Genomic DNA, 12,858 nt, shown 5'->3' on the forward strand with positions numbered 1-12,858 from the left:
TATTGAAATTCACTTCTAGCTTATCTGATGTTTCTATCTGCCTCGAAACATTAGCAAACATAAAAATGAAAAAAATATTGGCATATGACAAGAGAGTATTTTTAATCTAGCATTTTTACTAGAAACACATTATTGCTTTTTTAAATGGAAAAACCAGTTATTTTACACTCACAACAGAATCATTCAAATCATAAAACATCCAAGAAAGTGCTTAAAAAAATAAAAATGATTGACACTTCAGACTCTGATTGCCCTGACACTGCCCAGACACTGATTGCCTGGGAATTTTCTGATCTTGTAAAAAGGCCATCTTTCTTTCATCTCTTCTTCCCACAGACCTAAGAAGTTTTTGGTTGGGGAGAGGGCAGTTACTTATGCTTAGGAAATTTTGATGTAACATTCCTGCCCTTTGGAGTCCTTTTTTTATGACTGGATTTTCAGTTTCTTCCACAGCTTGTTACATGATGCCAGGAATTAATCATTAGTTGTGGCTGCGAAAAGGAAAAAAAAAAAAAAAGGAAACAATAACTATAATAAATACATAATATATTTACTTGTTATATTTAATAAATAAATATGTAATACATAAAACATAATAAAATATAATGAACACTCTGTGTTGGTGCTTGTTATAGTGAAAATAGTAGACACTGAACTATTTGTCACTAGAGGTGCCTGTTAAATTGCCATGTGCTACAAAATCTTTCTCTCTTTATTTTTATTACTTTTTTATATACATATATAGAGAGATTGAAAGCAAGAGTGCAGGAGAGGGGCAGAGGGACAGAGAGAGAGAATCTTGAGCAGGCTTCATGCTCAGTACAGAGCCTGATGCGGGGCTCAATGCCACGACCGGGAGATCATGACCTGAGCTGAAATCAAGAGTCAGACGCTGAACTGACTGAGCCACCCAGGCTACTAGAAAAGAGAAGCCTCATACACAACATGGCTACCATAAGCTTTGTTATTTGTATCTTGATCAAATCAAGGCTATGATAATTAGACATTCAATTAGAGTTAGATGTCAGAGCTGTTATTGTCAAAACGCGGAATCTGTTGCATACATAATGCATGTTAGAAATAGGCTCTCCTTTGTAAGCAATGTGAGATAGTCAACATATAAGGATTGGCTGTTCCTCTTGCATGAATAAGATGTAAAAACTGGAGGAGGCCTACAGTCTACATCCTTAGGGAAGATACCACACGCTCAGTCCCTAATTGTCCCGTGTCCCATTGGTGTAAGATGATTGCTTGCTGATGCCTAAAAGTCTAACAGAATGTTGCCTCTATGTGCTGTTGTATCTGCCTCAAGTGAACTTGTCAGGAAACCTAAAAGGGATCCAGGAAGATGGGACTTCTGTTAGCTTACGTGGAGTTTTGTGCTGCTTGCTAATGAGTGTGTGGTCAACACGTACCTGTATACATGTTACCTTTGCTTTTGTTATAGCCTGAATAGCAAGAGGGGGGGCACAGCTCACCCTTATCTACATCAAACTGTTCTGTAGGCTCCTGCTAAGGTCAGCTTCTGCTAGCTGAGGTTAGTTAGTAACAGTATATAAACTTGCCTTTGTAAAATGCCTTAGTTGAGGGAATACATGTCAACATCTTATCAATCAACATTGATAATTGGCTAGACTGTATTGCCCTTTGGCATAACTGAATTACATAGCATGCTAGATGATGAAAGTCTTATTAAAAGAAAAGAAAAATAGAGCAAGGTAAGAAGAAGCAGTTGTGGGGGCAGAGTAGTTGGGTCCTCTGGGGTCTTAGCTATTTTAAGTACTTTGCCTTTTTCTCTGAGACAAATAGGGGGACATTGCAGGGTTTTGAGCAGAGGACTGACATAATTTGATTTAGGATCATTCTGATAGTTGGATTGAGAATAGTCTTGGAGAGCTGGGCTGGAAGCAGGTTCACCAGTGAGGATGCTTTTTTGGGAATCCAGGAGAGAGATGACAGTCTCTCAGGCATCAAGGGTATCCAGGAGTGGTTGCAGCTAGATCTGTTTTATACTTAGAGCTTACTAGATTTGCTGATGGATTTCATCGAAGATATATGAGCAGGAAGAGCCAGTAATGACCCCCATTTGGCCTCAGCATCTGGAAAATGGAATTTCCATTAGCTGAAAAATTGAAGCCTGGGATGAAGTAGGGTTGAAGCAAATAAATAAATATGGGGATATCTTGTAATCCATAACTGCTATAAAAATGTCAGCCTGTAGAATTTGACGTGTTTATAAAGTCTATGTAATTTAGCATATTTTAGTAAACTGTTGCTTTTTGCCTAACTTACTCTTATGTAAATTTCCTGGTTTCTGATGATCGCATCACACCCCGTACAAGAAATCTGCTTTCATTTGCTCTGATTGCTTCTTGTCTCCCTCACAACCTCCTGCCCTGCCTCCAGTCCAGCACAGTGCTGAGGTAAAGATTATTGGTGGGAATTGGTGGGAATCAGACCATTTGCACCTGTTAGCTAGTGAGGAAGTTTGCCATCTGCTTAGCTTATGAAATCACTTAGAGAGCAGAACACAGTTTCTGTCACCAGTTTGCCTCCAACAGTCATTAGTAATGTGAGATGTTTATTGAATTTGGGGTTCCTAGGGTCTGGCCTGTCAGGATCTGGTTCAACTTTTAGATTTCTCTTTCTTGGAGACTTCACAGAAAAACCTCATGGTGCCAAAAATATACATGATATGTTAAGCATTAGCCTGGAGTAGTGAGGTGAGATGTGCCATCCAGACCCTAAGAAGGAGGAAAAAAATGAAACATTCAAAACACCATATTCTTGTTTACTTAAAAAATAACTAACATACTTTCTAGCCATGGTAACACGTAACAGAGACTGGATTCAATCTCTAACATAAAAAAGGAAAACCAGACAAAATGTAGGAAACAAAGGTTTCCACACATTGGCTACGAAGCAATGCAGGACTGTGATCCTTGAGGAAAGGACAACCAAATCAATAAGATGAGCTCTGGAACTGACCCAAACTGTTGCCCAAAGGCAGTTTCCAGGCTGCAGAGTCTGGAAGTCTGGCTGAGTTGAAGAGCTTGAAATTGGAATTCTGGGGGCTAGATGCCTGGAGTTTGTGGGACAGAATATCAGGGAAGAGAGCTACAGAGAGTTTCTGAGACACCCAGATGGGTCCTCTCTGGTCTTTGGCCGAGCTCTGATCTGCTTGTGTGTGAGAAGACACTCAGCCAGCACTAGATCAAACATGTCCCAGGGTTCACACTGGGTTGGGAGTATATCATATCCCCACAAGCTAGAGTGGGGAGGCCTTGTAAGATGTGGACATTGAGTAGGATGAGAAGAAGGGGGTTAGCACGAGACTGCCAGTTTCTCCTGACCCATCCTGGTGAACTTTAAAGCAAGTTTCAAAAGGATGAAACTGTTCCTAAGTAACTTGGGCCTAAGTAACTGCATGCTAAAATAGAGTCCAATACTCCTTAAAGTGCTACAACAAAATCCAGTACCCTGCAAAATGTAAAATTTACAATATCCAGCCAGCATCCAATCCAAATGACCAGGTATATTAGTTTCTTGGAGCTGTCATAGCAAAGGCACACAAACTGGGTGGCTTAGGATAACAGAAATGGATTCTCTCACAAGAGAATTAGTTGACATAGATGTTGCAACAACTATGATAAAAATTCTCCATATGGAGGGTGCGTGGGTGGCTCAGTCGGTTAAGCGTCTGACTTTGGCTCACATCATGATCTCAAGGTTTGCATGTTCGTGCGCTGTGTGGGGCTCTGGGCTGACAGCTCAAAGCCTGGAGTCTGCTTCAGATTCTGTATCTCCCTCTCTCTCTAACCCTTCCCTGCTCACACTCTATTTCTCTCTCTCTCAAAAATAAACAAACATGAAAAAAAATTACAAAAATTCTCCATATGCTCCATTTTGGATAGTTTTTTTTTTATTACGTGTTCTTTTGGGTTATTTTTTATATAATTTCATCTAATCTCTGTAATAGCATAGAAGACAGAGATTAATATTGTAAGTCATAAGTAACCCCTTAAAAAACTTTGCGAATGCGAGTCATGGAAATTTTCATAGTTCCTTCCTTACTTTTAAATGGAAATAATAATACTTAAACCTCACAGATAAGTTGTGATGATCAAGTGAAAGTTTTATAAATTACCTGGTATATAACTGACTCTTATTAAAGACTAGCAAGTATTTTTGTTAATAAAAGCTGAGGCAATGACAAAAGCAATTATAGGTCCAATTATGATAGACCTATGATGGATGAGGCTGACCACAATAGTTTAATTATGATGGTTTTGATTTATTGCTTTTGGTAAGAACTGTACCAATTCAGACAAGCTGGGATAAGGCGAAAGTCAAATTTGAGTGAGCAGTCTTAATTACAGAATTTGAAGAAATGGTTTTTGATTATTGTCAACTATATGCAGTAATTTGAGCCAGGCAGCAAAGTTTTGCCTAGTATATATCCTTAAGGGACTGGGCTTTAATGATTACATAAAATGATCTTTCATTAGCATAACAGGCTTTCAGTTGCTATAAAACAGTTTCTTTACATAAGCGGTTTGTTTTCTTTAGCAATAGTATAACTCCTATTGGAATGATTTGACCAGCAACAATCATATGACAATTTCTTTATAGAGCCAGGCACCAGCCTCAAGGCACCAGCTGAGGGCTATAGCCCTGGCCATTGGGGCACCTGCACCCTGGGGAGCCCCCCTGTGAATGCCTGGCCTCTGGTGATACCACTTCTTTCCTGTTGTTCCCCCACCTGTGGTGGTGGTAGCTGCTTCCTGCAGTTAGTAATATCCAGATTATTTTAGCCTGCGAATTTTTGCTCTTTCAGTGCTCCAACAACCATACAACCAAGTCCTGAGTTAAATCCCCTCTGTTTTAAATACCTAGCATAACTATTCTCTTGACCAGATCCCAGCTGATAGCATATACCAAGAGAAACAGTTGGCACCGACCAGACCAGAGAGATGCCAGAGATGGAGCAGAGGGGCAGTAACCAGAGAACGAGCTGGAGCTGTGCGGGGGGCAGGAACTAGAGGGAGGATTTCTAGGGCAACCCACCCAGTTGGTTGATGATGCAGCTTTGGCAGAGTGTGCTGTCATAATGGCGCCCCCACCAGCGTTTCCTGCTCTCTAGCTGAGTGGCCTTGTCAAAGCCTCATCCACTACTTACAGCATGGGTCTTCAGTTTGCAAAATGTGAAGGTTAGTCCAGAGGAATCCCATGCCATGCTTCTTTTTGGCTGTAAGTTTCTCTTGAATGGTTGACAGTTTTGCCCAGGTCCAAGTCGGGAAGACTCTCCTGTTTCTTTCCATGTGCTAAGGGAATACAGGATTAAGAAAGCAGAATGATTTGGCCCCCTGGCATGCACTGCCTCCTGAACAGGTAGCAGAAAGGTTTTGTACAGGCTCTGTCAGGTTCAGATACCAGTCAGCCAGAGGAGGCAGCACATGTCAGACTTGGCAGAAAGCGCTGCCACATGGCACTGACCATGTCACAGTGCAGCATGTTGCATGTCAGTATGATTGTGTTTGAATGGTGGTCATTCCAAGTGTGGCAGCAAGATGAAGTCATAACCAGAAAGCTAATTAGGTTCCTGGGATGGTGCAAAAGGAGGCACCGGGCGGGATTCCTGAATATGGTATAATTAAAATGACTATGCATGTTTTTCCATATATAAAATGTACTGCCTTTTCTCAATAAGTTTTACAAGAAGGAATAAAGTCTAATTGCTTGCCACTTAAAAAAATTTTTTTTAATGTTTATTTTTGACAGAGAGAGAGAGAGAGAGAGAGAGAGAGACAGAACATGAGCGGGGGAGGGGCAGAGAGAGACACACACACAGAAACCGAAGCAGGCTCCAGGCTCTGAGCTGTCAGCACAGAGCCCGAAACAGGGCTCGAACTCACAGACCGCGAGATCATGACCCGAGCTGAAGTCGGATGCTCAACCGACTGAGCCACCCAGGCATCCCAGTTTGCCACTTTTTAAAGAACTGGACTTTTTATTTTAGGTCTATTGTACGTGGCAGCTAGGTCTCCTTGGTCTTAATATAATTAGTATAGAAAAAGCTTTGAATTTGTTCCTGTGAAATTCCCAGGGACGTGTCTGCATCCTGCCTGTGGGCTTCTGGCAAAACCTGTTTTGTATTCTAAGGTGACCCAATATCAAAGCCTTATACCCTCAGCAGGTGAAGATGATGATATTGGACACTGAAGGGATCTGGGACTCTGAAAAGCATCATTTGCAATTAGTTTGAGGGTAGGTAGCTCAGCTGGCTGGCTTTCAGGTTGTCAGTTACCATGAAAAAGTATCTGCTGGATATTGAATACCTATAACAGTAATAGTATCCTGGGTATCAATCAGTTGGAAAATAAATCCTTTCAGGGTGGGTCAGATGTTGTTGGTCTTTAATTTCCACGGGCCAGATCATTTTCTGGTCCTGATATAAGCATTCAGAGGACTTGAAACCATTCTTTTTTGGCCACATATGAGTGAGGCTAAAACAGCCGCCATCCATTTTCAGCTTGTACCACCTATTGAGCCAACCCATCCCCAAACCATGGTCAGCTGCTCGTAAGGGATCCCCCATATGGCTGTGGCTTTGCGTTGAGAAAACGACAACGTGGTTGACAAGGGGGTCTGAGGTACCGGCTCACACAACTTGCTTGTGCCCTTTGATCTTGCTCATTTGGGATCCCAGACATACTATTCCCATCTTGTGATGAATTGCTGCTGGGCTCACTGGACACTATGACTTGGTGGGTCTGATAATAGGCCCACGCTCATGCTGAGCAGTTCTGGATGCATGATTGCTCTGGTGGTGTCCCATGGCCAACTACTCGACCTCACACATAGCCCAGGAGCAAATGAGAAGGTGTTTTTCTTTAATTTTTTTTTAACTTTTATTTATTTTTGAGAGACAGAGCATGAATGGGGGAGGGGCAGAGAGAGAGGGAAACACAGAATCCAAAGCAGGCGCCAGGCTCTGAGCTGCCCAGACGCAGGGCTCGAACCCATGAACTGTGAGATCACGACCTGTGCCGAAGTCAGACGCTTAACCGACTGAGCCACCCAGGAGCCCCGAGAAGGTGTTTTTCAAGAGGCCTTGAATTCTTTCCTGCATGGGACATGGCTGTGTGCAAGACGCCCAGGGCCTGTGTGGTCATCCTCCACTGGGGTTTACTACACAGTCCACACGGCGTCTCTTCCCACAGCTACTATCTCTCACCCTATAGGGTCTGCCGGTTCACAGGCCCAGGTGACAGGACTCCTTGTGCACCAGAGCCGAGACCTGCTGTAGAGCTCTTCTCTTCTCTGGGTCCCACTTAAGGCTGGTGGACTTTGTGTCACCCACTATGGAGACTGAAGCATATTCCCAGGTGTGGCACATGCTGCCTGTAGAACCTCAATGCGCTGAGCTAACGTTTTCAAGGTTGAAGGTGTAAGATATAATAATTTGTCTTTTCCTTTGGAGAGGATTTACTGGCATGCCTCTTGCCACTCAACTCCAGGATTTTTATTGATGAAGTCCCTTGAATCTTTGTAAGGCTTATCTTTTACCTTCTGGAGCACATGAGTCTTTCCAAAGCCTCCGGCACGCTAGACTTCTCAACTCATCCTGGCCAATTAGCATAATGTTATATACGTAATGCATCAGTGTGATTCTTTGTGGGATATCCACATAGTCCACACATCTTTGGAGTATATTGTTACCAGTGGAAGGAGAGTTGACATGGCTCGGGGTTTGTACAGTCCTGCCTATTCCATGTGAATGGAAACTGTTTCTGATCTCCTTTTCTTTAACAAACGTTTATTCAATTTTGAGAGAAAGCATGAGTTGGGGAGGGGGAGGAGGGAGAGGGGGACAGAGAATCCCAAGCTGGTTCTGCACCGACAGCAACAAGCCTGACAAGAGGCTTCAATTCACGAATTATGAGATCATTACCTGAGCCAGACACTCAACTGACTGAGCCACCAAGGTGCCCCTGAACTTCTCTGATTAGAAAAGAAGATATGTCAAATCAATGGCCAGAAAAATACCACATCTGGCATAGTGGCTGCAATTGGGCTATTCTTTAGTTGAGTTTTCAATATTCCACTCTAGAGCCTGTTTGTTTCTCCATGGGCCAGACGGGAGAATGAAATGAAGATCTGATGGGTACCACCATCCTGCATCCCTTTAAAAAAAAAAAAAATTAACATTTATTTATTTTTGAGACACACACACACACACACACACACACACGCACACAGAGAGAGAACAGAAGCAGGGTAGGGGTAGAGAGAGACAAGGAGACACAGAATCTGAAGCAGGCTCCAGGCTCCGAGCTGTCAGCACAGAGCCTGATGTGGGGCTCAAACTCACAAACTGTGAGATCATGACCTGAACCGAAGTCGGACACTTAACCAACGAAGCCACCCAGGCATCCCCTTTTTTAAAAAAAAAAAATTTTAATGACCATCCTTCATCCTTTAGGTCCTTAAGGGTAGCATTGATTCCTGCCATCTCCCCACCCCTTGGACCTGATATTTTTAAAAAGTTGGTGGTGGGCATTTTCAGAGGCTTCAGTTTGACTTTCCCCACCATGATACCCCTTATCTCACAAGTTGAGGCCCCAACTTGTGTTATAGCTACCGACAAAAGCATTGATTAAGCATGCCAGTCCCAATTATGAATTCGGGAACAAGGTAAATCTTATTTGGTGGGCCCACAGACCCAGTGGACTCCATCTATCACATCATAACCCCCTCCTGCAAAGAGGAGGACCAGAATGATGCATTGTCACAAATCAGGAATAGATGGTAAATATCAAAAGAATGGCACTGATGGTGATGGTTACAGGAACTGGAAGAAAAACATTGGAGCTGAAGACCCTTATTCTAAGATCCTTATAAATATAGCATATTCCTGGAGTGGATGCTTGGGAGATTTATATGTAAGATGAAATTTATGTAATGTAAATTTAAATGTATATGTATATCAGCTAATAATCAGCAGGGGTGCATTATTTTTATTTTAGAAATAGTTATCTCCACCCCCTCCCCAAAGAATCTCAGACACTTCCATCAAAATAAAATAAATTACTCATTGGAGCTTACTAATTTTGAATTGACAGGCATGGATCCAAGGGAAATATGGATATGAGCAAGTAACAAGAACACGTCAGCTGCAGTTTACTTTCATCCTTAAGTGTGTTGCCCTTGACAGTTTTAATAACTATTTCTGTCTAAGTTACAAAGCTTTGTACTGTCTGTTTGGCTTTTAGTTAAATTGGCTCCCTGAAAAAGGAATATATGCTAACGCTCATGCTCCAGTTGCTTTCAAGTAAAGCAGATTAGCAATATCATGCATCATGTCGGTTTCTGCTCAGTAATCACAAATGTTGACATGTTTCTTCAAAAATGTATTCACTACATCTGCTGCTTTCTGAAAGACTGAAATAGTGGCTCTTTTTTTGGAAATGGCATTAATGGCATATTGATAACCACGTTTGGTTACAATACACATTGTGAGATCCATATGCAGAATAAAAGGCCCATCTCTCTTTCCAAATGGATTGCTATTAAAACTCTCAGAACTCTCAGCTCTGGCTCAGCTGAGCAGGCAAGTGGCCCAGCAGGAGCCAGTTCCTTTGCCTTGACTGTCTTTCACAGTAATGAGGGCCTTTCGTATTTGGAAGGGACATCAAAGGTCATCTAGTGGCAAGAAGATCCCACATCTGACATCGAATTTATCAGATTCTCCTGGGGAGCTTAAAAATACATCCATCACTGTCCTTATGCAGGCCCAGTAAATCAGAATACCTGGAAGAAGAACTTGAAAAACATCAGCCAGATCTGGGGATTGCTGATCTGGTCCAGCTGCCTTCATGATTTCAGTAAGTCTTCATATTTAGAGTCAGAAGTAAGTAGGTCTTGTTAAACTTATCTCCAACATCTGGTTGTTGAACTATTTGTGAATGTCCTTGCACGGACAGACCAGAGCCATCGGGTTTTTATCTGATGGGGCATCTTGTCCTATTCATCTCAATATCCTCCCACAGAGCCTCTGCTGTGCCTTGTTCAGAGCCACAACATAACATAGTTTGAGTCAGATGAATTAATAAACTTAGATTTTAGACTCTCTTTCAGACAAAAAGGGAAAAAATAAATGTCATTCTTATTTTCTTTTTGTACCTAAACATTGGCTGTATCAGAACAAAAACTGTTGTAATTATTTAAAAGCATGAAGTGGATTCCTTACCCATATGGAGGAATTTGAAGTTCTTCATTGCCATCTGCTGGAGTCAGTGCTGCACTAAATCCAAACTGCTGTAGTATACCAAAGCTTCCCCCGTAAAACAGTTTATATGGCTAATAATGCTGGAACTCCTATCCCCCCCAGGCCCCAGGCTAAAAGCCAGGTGCCACCCGGAGACATGTGGATGCAGAGTTGTGGGAATGAGGAGGCGTGGATTCCAGCCGGGTATCTCCAAATTTCGTCTCTCCAGACACGTATTCATGCTCAGCTGCCTTCACTTCTGGGGGCAAAGTGGAAGCTTCTGTAGTGAATGGTTCTGATCCTTGAGCTCAGAGAGAACGCTCCTTTCCCAGTTGTTTGGTGGGAGAGCGAAGCTGAAAGGGAAGCAGGCTCAGCGTCCCGGGACTGAAGCTGTGTGTGCGCTGGGCACACGTGACCCCATGGTGTCCTCTGTGAGGTGGAGACCCGAGCTACTCACAGACTAACACATGCCTCCTACTGTTAGGACAAACTGTCTGGAAGCATCTGTTTACTTATCCTTAACACAGTGTAAATCACTAACTTTATTCATCCTTTCTCATCCTTCTGTGAGGATGTAAGGTGGGTCTGTGTCCCTGAAGGACCCTTCCCCGGGTCTATTCCATCCTGTCCATTACTTATAGCAGGAGATTATTAAGGACATTGAAGAAAAAGTGCATCCTATTCCCTATTATAAGAAGGATGGGTCTTTTCTTGCTTTTTCAACATATATGAAACAGGATGACCCAAACCAAGCGAACCTGAACTCAAAGCCTCAAATTTGCTGGGATAACTCGAGGACAGTGTTGTCTCTGGGCTGGATGGCCCTTGGCTATCACAGGAGTGGAAGAAACTCTTCCTTCCCGTGCTATGGCTGTGGCTGGGCAGATGGAGGGGACGTACTTACCCGGAGCTCTAAGCACTTACGTGTGCTGGCATAGGTGTGCTTTACTTACACGATGCCCTTGCCCCTGGGCCTGCATCAAGCTGCATGTTAAATAGGGGACGTGTAGTAGGTTTTTGTTGCCCTGAGTCCTGAAGCATGAGACCTTTACCGGTCTCCGCAGGACACATTCTGCCTTTCTCTTCTCCTGGGTCCTGACTTTTATGTTCTTTTTCCCTTTTCCCAGGCCCACCTTCCCCTTGGCATCTGACCAATCCTCAGCCATGACTTAGTTCTAACAGGTGACAGGCAAGAAAAGTAGCCAACACTTGGAAGAGGAGAGACTGGGGCAGAGGAGGGTGGGGCGGGAGCAGGCCCCAGAAAGAGTTTGAGTTGGGTCATCATTTCAGCGCTAGGGCCACGTCCTCCCTGAAGCTATCTGTGATGATGACTCTACTCCCCCCTCATGACCCACCATTATCTGTACCTTTCACGGGGGCCACTTGTCACATTCTGCCTTACTTAGAGGTGCTACATACAGATAAGAACTCCTCTGGCTTATGATCTGTTCTGGGGCAATTTTCAACTTTCAAAACAAAAAAAATCATCTTTCTATCCTGCACATCGCAAAAAACACCATGTGACTTACTTTTAATATTAAATACTTGTTGAACCAATGAAAGCAGGAGATGGGAGCTGGGTTTCAGCCTGAGGCTTGTAGCTCACAAAGAACAAAACCTCCCAGTGTAAAGGGAAGTGAGAGTGTGTCGACTCACTGGTTGGGACATTCCTGGGGAAGAAAGAAGTTATCCTGTAGATGTGCCAAAAAGTCTCCATCAGAAGTAATTCAACCTCATTGTGGTGCCTGGGTGGCTCAGTTGGTTAAGCGTGGGACTCTTGGTTTCAGCTTAGGTCATGATCTCACAGTTCACACGTTCCAGCCCCGCGTCGGGCCTTTCGCTGACAGCACGGAGCCTTTGGGATTCTCTCTCTCCCCTCTCTCTGCCTCTCTCTCTCTCTCTCTGTCTCTCAAATAAAGTTTTTTTTTTTTTCAAGAAGAAATTCAACCTCAGAATGCAATGGTTAATAAATTTAGGAAGTGAGCAAAGTACAAATTATAAATGAGTACATATATTTAGATGTTCATTTATTTGATGCATAGAATGAAAGTTTTCACAATTAACGTAAACCCACAGTATGAGTGCAACAGAAGGCAAATTGAAAGTGTATAGATGACATTTATCCAGTTTCTGAATAAAAACCAACTATGCAAAGCCATGTTTGGCTCAGGAGCACAGCTCCATCATGTGGCATTTAATAATCCCCACCAGCCCTCCTGTATTGGCTACAAATGTGGTTCTTCCTGTCAGTCATGTGGGCATTATCCCTGCAGCAAGTACAGTAGGTAATAGAGATAGGTTGCACTGAAGTTAGAAATGTCATGGATTATGTAGCTCACCCTGATGTCCTAAATGTTGTGGTACTGTGCTCTGAGTCTGAAAGTCAAATAAGAGCTGGACCCATTAAGAGTAGAAATATTGAACTCACATGGTCTGAAAAAACAAAAACTGAGCTCATTTAGTAAGGCATGCTTGCAATTCTCTGCAATTAAAAACTGTTAGTAACCATGCTGGATAGGGACCCTCCGTTCTCAAGCGTAATTACAAGAATGAACCGAGGGTTTGCGATCTGCTCACTAGAGGGTGTT

General features: G+C 42.9%; 1 protein-coding gene across 1 annotated transcript in view; it reads left to right on the plus strand.

Moving 5' to 3' along the window:
- Positions 1-5,180: 5,180 nt before the first annotated feature.
- Positions 5,181-12,858, plus strand: part of STRIT1 (small transmembrane regulator of ion transport 1) — a 40,587-nt gene continuing 32,909 nt past the window's right edge. The window contains exon 1 of the mRNA XM_060639036.2: positions 5,181-5,250. The gene's annotated coding sequence lies outside the window, so the exon portion shown is untranslated. The remainder of the gene's footprint in view (positions 5,251-12,858) is intronic.

The sequence above is a fragment of the Panthera onca genome, chromosome C2 (assembly GCF_046562875.1).
Source record: "Panthera onca isolate mPanOnc1 chromosome C2, mPanOnc1 haplotype 2, whole genome shotgun sequence".
NCBI classification, from domain to species: Eukaryota; Metazoa; Chordata; class Mammalia; order Carnivora; family Felidae; genus Panthera; species Panthera onca.